The 9,626-nt window shown below is 44.2% G+C and overlaps 1 long non-coding RNA gene across 1 annotated transcript; it reads right to left on the bottom strand.

Annotated features, from left to right (window-relative positions):
* Positions 1-5,465: 5,465 nt before the first annotated feature.
* On the bottom strand, positions 5,466-9,424 carry LOC149371586 (uncharacterized). Its single transcript, XR_016286900.1, has 4 exons — positions 9,271-9,424; positions 7,590-7,724; positions 6,889-7,040; positions 5,466-5,954 (listed from the first exon to the last, which is right to left on the bottom strand). It is a non-coding gene; the product is annotated as an uncharacterized LOC149371586 (long non-coding RNA).
* Between the last annotated feature and the right edge of the window lie 202 nt (positions 9,425-9,626).

The following is a 9,626-nucleotide window of genomic DNA, read 5'->3' as shown; positions in this document are numbered from 1 at the left end:
GTCGGGTAGGTCAGGGGGTAGCCCAGCCAAGCGTTTGCTCCGTCGAGGTTCTGCAGGGTCCAGAACGACTTTGTCAGCAGCATAATTGGCGATGCAGTTCGCTTTCCTGCTCACGACTACTGTTACCCCATTAAAACAGTGTCTTAGCAAAATAACGGTGAACTCCGTGCGCTTGCCATGGACCTGCTGTTTCTTAAACGAGTTCCGAAATTGCTCTTCGGCTCCCACTGTAAATGCCAAGCTTCGTCCGCATAGAATCACACGGCATGATGCGGAGCAAGTAGTTGTCAGGTATTTTTATTATATAAAAGTCAGTCTCATGCACGATAGACCAAAATAAGGTAAACTGTTCAACTAGGGAAACATGCCGGAGCTGTTTTGTCCTACTATTAATTAATGCGGACCTGCTGCTACCTAGATAGATTCGCGGTCTGTGTCTGATGGCCAAAATACTTGATTTGTGCGAGCACGGCGGGCTCGAGAACGGCAGGCATCAACGAAACACCGAAGCACGATCCGTGTGGCAGTTCGCCGCTTCCTGTGGCAGGTTATAAACAACAGCGAATTAAAATTCCTTTACCACTTTTAAAGGGAAGTAAAGGAAGGGAGGGGGAGGCGTTGAGAACACAAGACAAACATTAAGCATGGCAAGATCGACTAGTGGAGTACTATTTACGTGCACCTCTCTAATTGGCTCTTTGAATACTTGTCCTCTAATACGTCGCCTCCATTCTGCATTCACCACCACGTTCATTTACTACCACGTTCATGCAGACTGTGGCGCTGTAAGACGCTTAAGCGGTCTGAAATGTTAGCTACATGGCTTACTCGATGAGTGGAAACAACGCTTATAACTTAAACAGAGTGGGAAGTATACGGCCGAAAGGTCGAGCCAAAGGTGAGTTGTAAAAGCCACCGCGCGTACAAAGCGCAACCTCGTCACACCGCGATCTTGCAACCTTAATTTAGCGATTACTGGATAAGTGAGCGCTTAACGGGATGAAAAAGTACTTCAGAGTGAATTGCTTTGAACAAACAACAATATTCGCTTCCAGTTTCTTTCCGGTTCTTCAGTATTTTATCAAAAATGGAACCTGAAGCACATCGTCCGATTAACCGGGTTCAGGCTGTGTGAAATTTACTGAAAGAATACACTCAGAATGGAACGCAAGAAACTTGATTCGAAAATCGCTTTTCTGTATTTCGCCCTTCACACGGCGGCAACACGTCTACCCGAGAACACGGGCGCAGTTTTAGAGTGCACCAGTCGCGGAAGCCTAACCTGAGTTACTATGCCTATCTGAATCTGCGGTTGCTCGTATCGGCCGCTAAGTAGCGAAGAATAACGGGGAGTTGTTAAAAACACCTGAGTGCATCTTTTGAAATGGTAGCCTTCGATCTTCCTCTCTTTTGTTTCTTTTTATCTTTTCGCGCATGCGGAATTTATCGAAATTCTTGTGGCGTTGGAGGGGGGAAAGACACGTGAGAGCGCCTCTTTTTTAAAAGACATTCTTTGTTTCCTCTGATAAACGAGATGTGTTGTTTATCTGAGTGCACGTATTTTTTTTATTTTTTTCGTACAATTAGCAATCTGTGGGGGTGGGCGGATTTGAAAGCGCAGGACCCGACGACAGATTTTGCGGAGGCCCCACTTAACCGCTGCTGCGTTAAAACAGGCGGGGCTTTTATTTGACCCAGTTCATTGAAGAAGCGTTGCGTGTTAGCATCCGCCAGGTAGCCATGTTTTCGTTTTTTTTTTGAGAGCGGGATCACTGCTACGAATTGGAAAAACAGCGCAATCAAAGACGAGACACAAGAGAAGGACAAAACACCAGCGCTGACTAACAACCAAATGGTTTATTGCTACAGGCAAGGCAGCATATATATGAAATGGCACGAGTAAAAACACAAAATAAGCATGAGAGAAAGATACCGCACAACCACACAACTTGACTAAAAAAAGGCACGTCACTGATTAAGATACGCAAGTTCCTTTGAGAGTAGATTTATGGATGGGCTGCTGATACAGGTGTTACCGAGCTTTCTGATATGGCAAGCCTCCGAAATGAGCCTTGTGGTCTCATCTTTATAACGGGCGATGATAGTGGTCCGATTGAGGTGCGCTTCGCAATCTTCACACTCAGCACAGTGCACAGCAAGGTGGTTTCTGCGAGACTTGTTCTCTATATCTTTTGCATGTTCACGCAGTCTATCGTTGATGCATCGTCCCGTCTCACCGATGTAGAAACTGCCGCAAGAGGTCGGGATCTTGTAAACGACACCAACACGACACTGAACGAACTTCCGCTTATGCTTCTTCTGGCAGCCTTTTTTGCTTCCATCCTCATTAACACGCTTGCACAATCCGCTAAGTTTATTCCTGGCTGAAAAAACCAGTATAATACCTCCTTTGCTCACTATCTTTTTTAGATTGTGCGAAACTTTGTGCACATACGGGATGCACACTGTTCTTTTTCTTTCTGCCAGACCCGCATCGGTGTCCTTGATCTTTCGCAGACTACATTCTGCAAGCAGGGACTCAGCAACATTTGACACCATCTTCGTGGGGTATCCTGCTGCAGATAGCCTGTTCACCTGTGCGTGAAAGCTGCCTTTTGTCTGATGCAGACATGATCTTTGAAGTGCGGCTCTTAGGCATGCCTTAGCGATACCGCGCTTAACAATCTTCGAGTGAGCTCACTCCGCTGAAGCCGGCTTTGTAGCAGGCAGCAAACTTGCCCACCTGGTTGTTAGAAACCTTCCAAGTATGTACGTCTAGCAGGCCTTGCTCTGGGTGAAGTCCTTTAATGTAAATTCCTTCAGGGTGAAGGTCTCTGGGCGAAATGCCTTTTTGGTGAATGAATTTAGGTCAAATGCAATCAGGGTGAAGGCCCTCTTGAAAAATGATTTCAAGGCAAAGGACTTTTGTACAAGGCTTTTAGGCAAAACGCATTCATAATAAAGGCCTTTAGGTCAAATGTCTTAAGCACGAAAGGAGCTTATTTTCCAGCCATAACTAGCGCTTCTACATGATATTCTGCGCTAATCCCTGCTAAGCTGTCTACTACTTTTTTTTGCCTGATTCACTAGAGTAAACGCACTCACCGTAAATCTTTTCTCGGACTTTTTCGATGGCCGAATCTATTCAGCTGGGTGGGCTAAAGTATTCACCAAGCCTACTATGCTAGGATAGCTACAAATTTATTGTTTTGTTTGCATAGAGGCAGCCTCGATCCCTGTTGATTGGCTCTTTAGTGCATCAGAACTGCACTGCGATGTGAAAGCAGTAAGGAGCACAAACGGAAACATTCTTTCTTTGATAAAGATGAAGTGTGGCAAGTGCGCTGCACGCACTCGCGCGCACGGGAGCAGAGAAGACGACGAAGTAGGAGAATACAGATCGGCTCACCGTATGCTACGTGTACTGTTTCATTCTAATTATCATTACTCAAGATACAACATATTTTGGCGACGAGGATGCTGTTTTGACTCGGGACCTTCACGTGGCCTGCTCACCATCCGTCATGAGCTTTTCTGGGCTTCAGCCACCACCGCCTTTCCTGCCGACTCCTGGTCGTCCTGTCCTTCCATGGGAGCAATGGGAGCTGGCGTTCCGGAATTACATGCTGGCCTCTGGTGCCTCTACTCTGGGCGCGGACAGGCGGAAGGCCATCCTGCTGAACTGCATCGGACTGGAAGGTCAGCGCATTTTTTATACCTTGGCGCCGCCGTCGTCCACAGCTGCATCGCACTCCGGTGACGAGGCGCCGCGCCTTGACGAATTTGATGCGGCGATATCCATTCTGTCGGCGCATTACAAATCGTCCGTGAATGTAATCGCCGCACGTCATCGCTTTCGGCGTCGAGTTCAGGCTCCAGGAGAGACAACCGATGAGTACGTCGCTGTCCTTCGCAGCCTTATCGGCGACTGTGGCTTTGGGACCATGGCGGACGATATGATCAGGGACCAGCTGGTGGAGAAGACCTCGAGTTGCCATCTGCGCGAGCGCATACTCATGGAAGGCTCCTCCTTGACTCTGTCGCGCGCCGTGCTCCTTGCTCGACAGTGCGAGCAAGCTTCCCGTGAAGCCACGGAATTGGCTGAGGAGGACGCTCCAGTACATCGTGTGGGATGCGAGCGCGGATCGAGACAGACACCACCTCCGGCCCATTGCTGCAAGTGCCAAAGTCAACCATCACAACCTGCTGCTGCAATACCACAGCGCATGTGCTACCGTTGCGGTTCTACGGCCCACCTGGCGAACAACCCTGCATGCCGAGCCCGCAACCGCAAGTGTCGTCGGTGCGGCAAGATGGGCCACTTAGACTATCTTTGCAAGTCGTCCGACCGTCCTGTTCAAGTTCAGCAAGTTTCAGATACTGCTGACACATCGTCGATGCCGGATGGCTCCAGCAGTGCATCTATTCTCAATGTTGAAAGTCAAAAAAACGGAATTTTCGCCTCGGTCCTGATTGAAGGCAAGTCCATCCGCTTCCTGATTGACACCGGCTCATCTGTGTCAATTATTTCTGAAGATCTATACCACCGATTCTTCGCTGAAAGTTTCCCGCTTAAATCAACTGGAGTTCAACTATTGGACTATTCTAAGTCTCGGATTATAGTCCAAGGGTGTTTTGTTGCCACAGCAAAGTTTCACGACCGTACCGCCTGCATACTGTTGTACGTTGTCTCGGGAGGCACAACGCTGCTGGGTCTGGATTCCATTGCAGCCCTACACTCTTAGTCTGGTTCCACCTAAGGATCCACTTAGTAGCTGGAACATTTTTGCAAAAATGTTCCACCTATATAGCTGGAACTATGCTCCAGATACTCCAAAATATGTGGAACAAATTTCCGAGGTTTTAGCTGGAACAGTGCTGCACCTATATATCTGTAACAGCGTTCCAGCGATTTAGCAGGAACACTGCATCATATAGATAGCTGGAACCCCGTTCCAGGTATCTTGTGAACCACATATTTCACTCTAGAGTTCCTTGCACGCAGTGCACTGTTTGTACAAACCATAGTAAAATAATTTTGTCTATATATGAACAAAATTATTCCACAATAGTATTGTATATGCAGTGCACTGCACACAAGGGACTATAGGGTGAAATATAAAGTTCACAAAACACCTGATATGAATGAAATCATCCTGTAGTAATTCTTAACAGATATACTATATGCATATTCCTGTACCCTTAAACCACACTTCTTGCATCAAATTCACAGTATACAATCATGATTTCTGTTGGTTGGACACCTAGTCCATCAGCCAAGCTATACAAATAGAGTCTGATGCACCCCTAAGTTTAAAGCTTGAGGTTGTGGGATGAGAGATATTAAAACTCTTCTTTCATCACTATGCAACCTAGAATCGCCTCCTGCACAGACCAATGGGCAATAATACACAGATATGCTTGCACTTCAGCAGTGTTGTTCATGGTTAATGAACACAAGCATCCATTACATCAAAGCTTTATTTCACTGCCACAAAAAATACAATACTTAATTACTCGGAGGAAATTGAGGCTTTTATTTTCAAATATGACAGCTGTCTCTTAAGATGCTATATTTGATGTGTTAAGCTTTACCTAAACGCTTATCCGAAACCTTCAATCCTTTATTATCAAAACCATGAACTATACAGGAATGGCTGTGTCTAAATAAGTCTGAGGCCTTTAAGCAGACTCTTCAGTTTGAAGGATATCAGCCCTTTATCAAATTTTTCGTTTTGCAGCAGCAATGTCTGAACTAGTCCCAAAGTTTAGCCAAAAGCATGCGGATAAGAAAGGTACAAAATGAAGTAGACAGCTAGGCACAAAATAAGGGCACTCTCCATAGATGAGCCGGGAGCCAAGGCAATGGTGTTCTTCCTGGTGACGATCATTATCAGTCCGTCGTCAGTAATGATACATGGGCCTGGTACGGGCCTGTCAGTGTTGCATCTCCCCTTTAATGCAAAAACAGTCCAGGCTATACGCAACAATTCATTGACTGCCTTGATACGATGATTTGCATGATACATTATTTCAAATGTAAAACAATAAATGCTCATTTAAATTACTCAACGAGGATTCGAAAGACACTACTACATATGAATCAGCATGTAATATTAGCCTAGGCCCCTAAATAATTTATAATTGAACTTTTTCTGTCATGCTAATTCGGCTTCAACAGCTGAACGATAGCTGTAACATCAAAAAGTGCTTTTGTCACGTGAGGCATGGAAAAACGTCCATGTAGTCACTGCTTCTTTGTTTTGATTTACTGCACTGCTGAAGTCAGCCTTCTTCAAGAACCACAATGACAACAAATGAGGAAGCAGTGGTCATACTGGAGTTTTTTCACGTCTCACATGACCTGCAAACACACACTGACGTCAGAGTCCTAATTCGGCTGTTGAAACCGAAACAGCACGAGAAAGAAATGCAATTATAAATTATTTATTGGTCGTAGGAGAACACCGGGTGGTAATTCATGCATAATAATGCCTCACACATCACCACAAGCAAGAAAACACGAATCAAAATGTTAAGTGTCTATAGTTTCTTAAGCTCAATTTTAACTAAGCATGAAAAACATTAATCACTGCCTATAATGATTTCTATTCTGCATTCTTTTGAATGTATACCAGTAACACTCATTTGAATGGCTAGTTTTTATAGCAGTGGAAGAACTGAATGCTAGCCTCCATACATTCTTTGTCAAGAAAAATTCATCATTTATATTAAACAATAAAATAAACATGCACCACAGGTTCTTGCACATTTTCAGCCAAGTATTACAGACATAACTATTATGCTGCCCAGGGACCCCAAATATTTTATGCATTTTCATTGTTGCTTATGTCTATCAGCAGTAATTACAAAAGGAAGCTGTCTTACCTGTGTGATCACACAGAATTCAGAATTTTTTGGTCGAAGATACCCATCCAGCTCCACAAAATCTGCCCTGTGAAGTGCCTGCTGGACATCTCTTATTATCTTTCCATATCTTGCATTGTTGCTTTAAAAAGAATTTCTGCTTCAAGTGTAAGCTGCAAAAAAAACACCAACTTAAGCACATATTTTACAGAAACTATTATTCGACCTTCGTAAGGAAACTGCCCATAATTTGCAAAGATATCAAAAATATTGACAATTTCATGAGTCTATTGGGACCTCACACAGCAAGACACCAAATGCAGATGCTAGGGCAAATTGCAAAATGCAGAATCTATGCTCTACCTTTCCTATTTTTAAATAAGTAAAGGTAAGGCCACTAAAATGATCCAGATACTGCCGATCATTACCTGTACAGATGACAGTTATGTAATGCACTGCATATATGCTGATTCATTTATGTGCTCCAGGGTAAGTTACATTGAAACCACATCCTTGTTTTCCAATGCAACTTGCAATAGCTCTTTACAGATGAAGGAATATGCAACTAGTGACATGCACTGAGAAAAGTGATCACTACCAGCAACAGAACAGTTTATATTTACTCATAGGGGATGTGCTGAAGTGCTTTGCAGGTTGCATTGTGCTATGAAGCTTGTTCAAAATTCTTGACAAGAACCAAAAGCAAAATAGCATACTCTTACCACGTCTGCATTCAATGAGTAGGCAGGCAGCTGTTGTGGAGTCTCAGCCTTATGAGCCGCAAATGTTACATGCAGAAGAGCCTTCATTCTTGTCCGGTTCAAGTGTCCAGCATCAAACGCAGCATCCTGTAGTGCCTAAATGTGAACAAAAACTTTTACAAAATTCATTCCAATGAGTATTGTTAGCAAAATCACACGGCAGCCGAAAAATGTGTGCACTGAAATCCCATGATTGTTTCAAGGACATTGCATATCATTGCAATGCCTTTTACGTCACTGCAAGGTCTTGTGATACCAGCGTAACATTTGAAGCTGTGCATTTTCATCATCAGGTATACTACTGAGGTAGAAACCATTTATTATAAGCAAAGAAAGGCTACTGTTACCTTCAATTCAAGCAGGGCATCATTTAGAGAAACAGCTGGCTGAGAAACATCAGCATTGTGAACAATAGATGCAGCAGCTACTTTCTTTGCATGCAGTTCTCTTGTTTTCTTTGCCGAGCTTACAGAGCTAATGAATTTGCACTGTGGGAAAACCATAATATGAAAAGGCTGAGAGCATCAATTTAGTGCTTACATTTCCTACAATAAAACATATTTAAAAAGATATCTTTATTTTCACAAAATAGACCTAACATAAGCTTACATTATATTTACAGGAGCTTTCAAAATTTTACTCTTTTTCAAAAATATAGTAATATAATATAATATAATGTACCTAATATAATAAATATAATATAGTGATATTGCATGCAGTTACCCTTGCAATATCAAAAGTTTTTCAAATAACAAGCATTCAAATAACAAGCATATACTTTATCACATTTTACTCATCGCCCTGACAACTGGTTCAATATGCCATTGCACACAAAGAAATCACATTTACGTGGCGTCTACAAAACAGATCTACGATTCGCACCGTATTTGCTACAACAGGAATGAACACTAAACAAGATACCATACAACCAAACGTGCGCACGCTTACATTACCTGGACGTAAAGGCACAGGATCATTTCGCTCACCTTTTTGAAGCCGCTAACTTTTTAACGAGGGAAATATAAAGGGCGCTATTAGCTAGTATACATACTTCAGAATAAGAACGATGCCTCAGGGCTTGTCGATCGGCACCTTCTACGCTTGATATAGGCACAGATCGAGCTTAACGTAATTCGAAATCCAGAACTGAAATCCGCCCGGCACCGGCAACTTGCAATCTACAACCACAGGAAACTATAGCGTATGGTCCATTTCGTTGCGGAACCCGAATTCGCAAGGTCCATGACGAGCGCGCGTAAACCTGACCACACACGTAAAAAAGCGCCCGGAACGCAACGGCCGTGAACGGCGCCGGCCGTGGAATTAGCAACTCCTGCTACTTTAAACATAACCGCCGTACAACTGAACAGCATTCCTAATTGTACGGCGGTCATAGCTGACAAAGAATTTCTGGCAATATCTTTAGTAACCGAGAGGAGGATCCTGGCGGAACAGCGAGCCCTATCCGCAAAACTGACAACGCCATTGCCCGCGTGCGTAGCGAACATGTGCACATTTCAATCTTCCAACCGTTGGTTCCTGCTCTAACCCACAGGCGCGGCATAATGACTAACCTAGCAGGAGCACAAAACACACATGCGCCACTAATTAACCTTACAGTAAATAAGAAAAAACCACCTACCTTTAGCAATTTTCAGCGATCCAAAGGAGACGGCGTCCTCTCTTGGCGGAAGGTACTCAAATATCGCGGCGTAGTGCGGAATACAAAATGAACGCAAAAATTAACGGAGCTTGCCGCCAGTGGCGCGCGAGAGAGATACTGTATCAGCGCTGCGGGCGCCTCAGTTAAGAAGCGGTGGCGCTGTGGTCGTGTTAGTGGCTCCGAGAAAAAAATCTGTGCTCTCCTAAGGGAGGAACTTTTCTTTACTATGGTGTTATGTTTTTCGGGCTCCTGCATGTCCGGGGCCGTCGGCGCGGGTCATGGCGGGTTCCGTTGCACGCACACGAACGTTAGTTGCGTCATACTACCGAGCTCCG

This window comes from Amblyomma mixtum, chromosome 1 (assembly GCF_055824585.1).
Source record: "Amblyomma mixtum isolate Tamu chromosome 1, ASM5582458v1, whole genome shotgun sequence".
Lineage (NCBI taxonomy): Eukaryota > Metazoa > Arthropoda > Arachnida > Ixodida > Ixodidae > Amblyomma > Amblyomma mixtum.
Note: the sequence above shows the minus strand (reverse complement) of the source record. Positions and strands in the feature narration are given on the sequence as shown.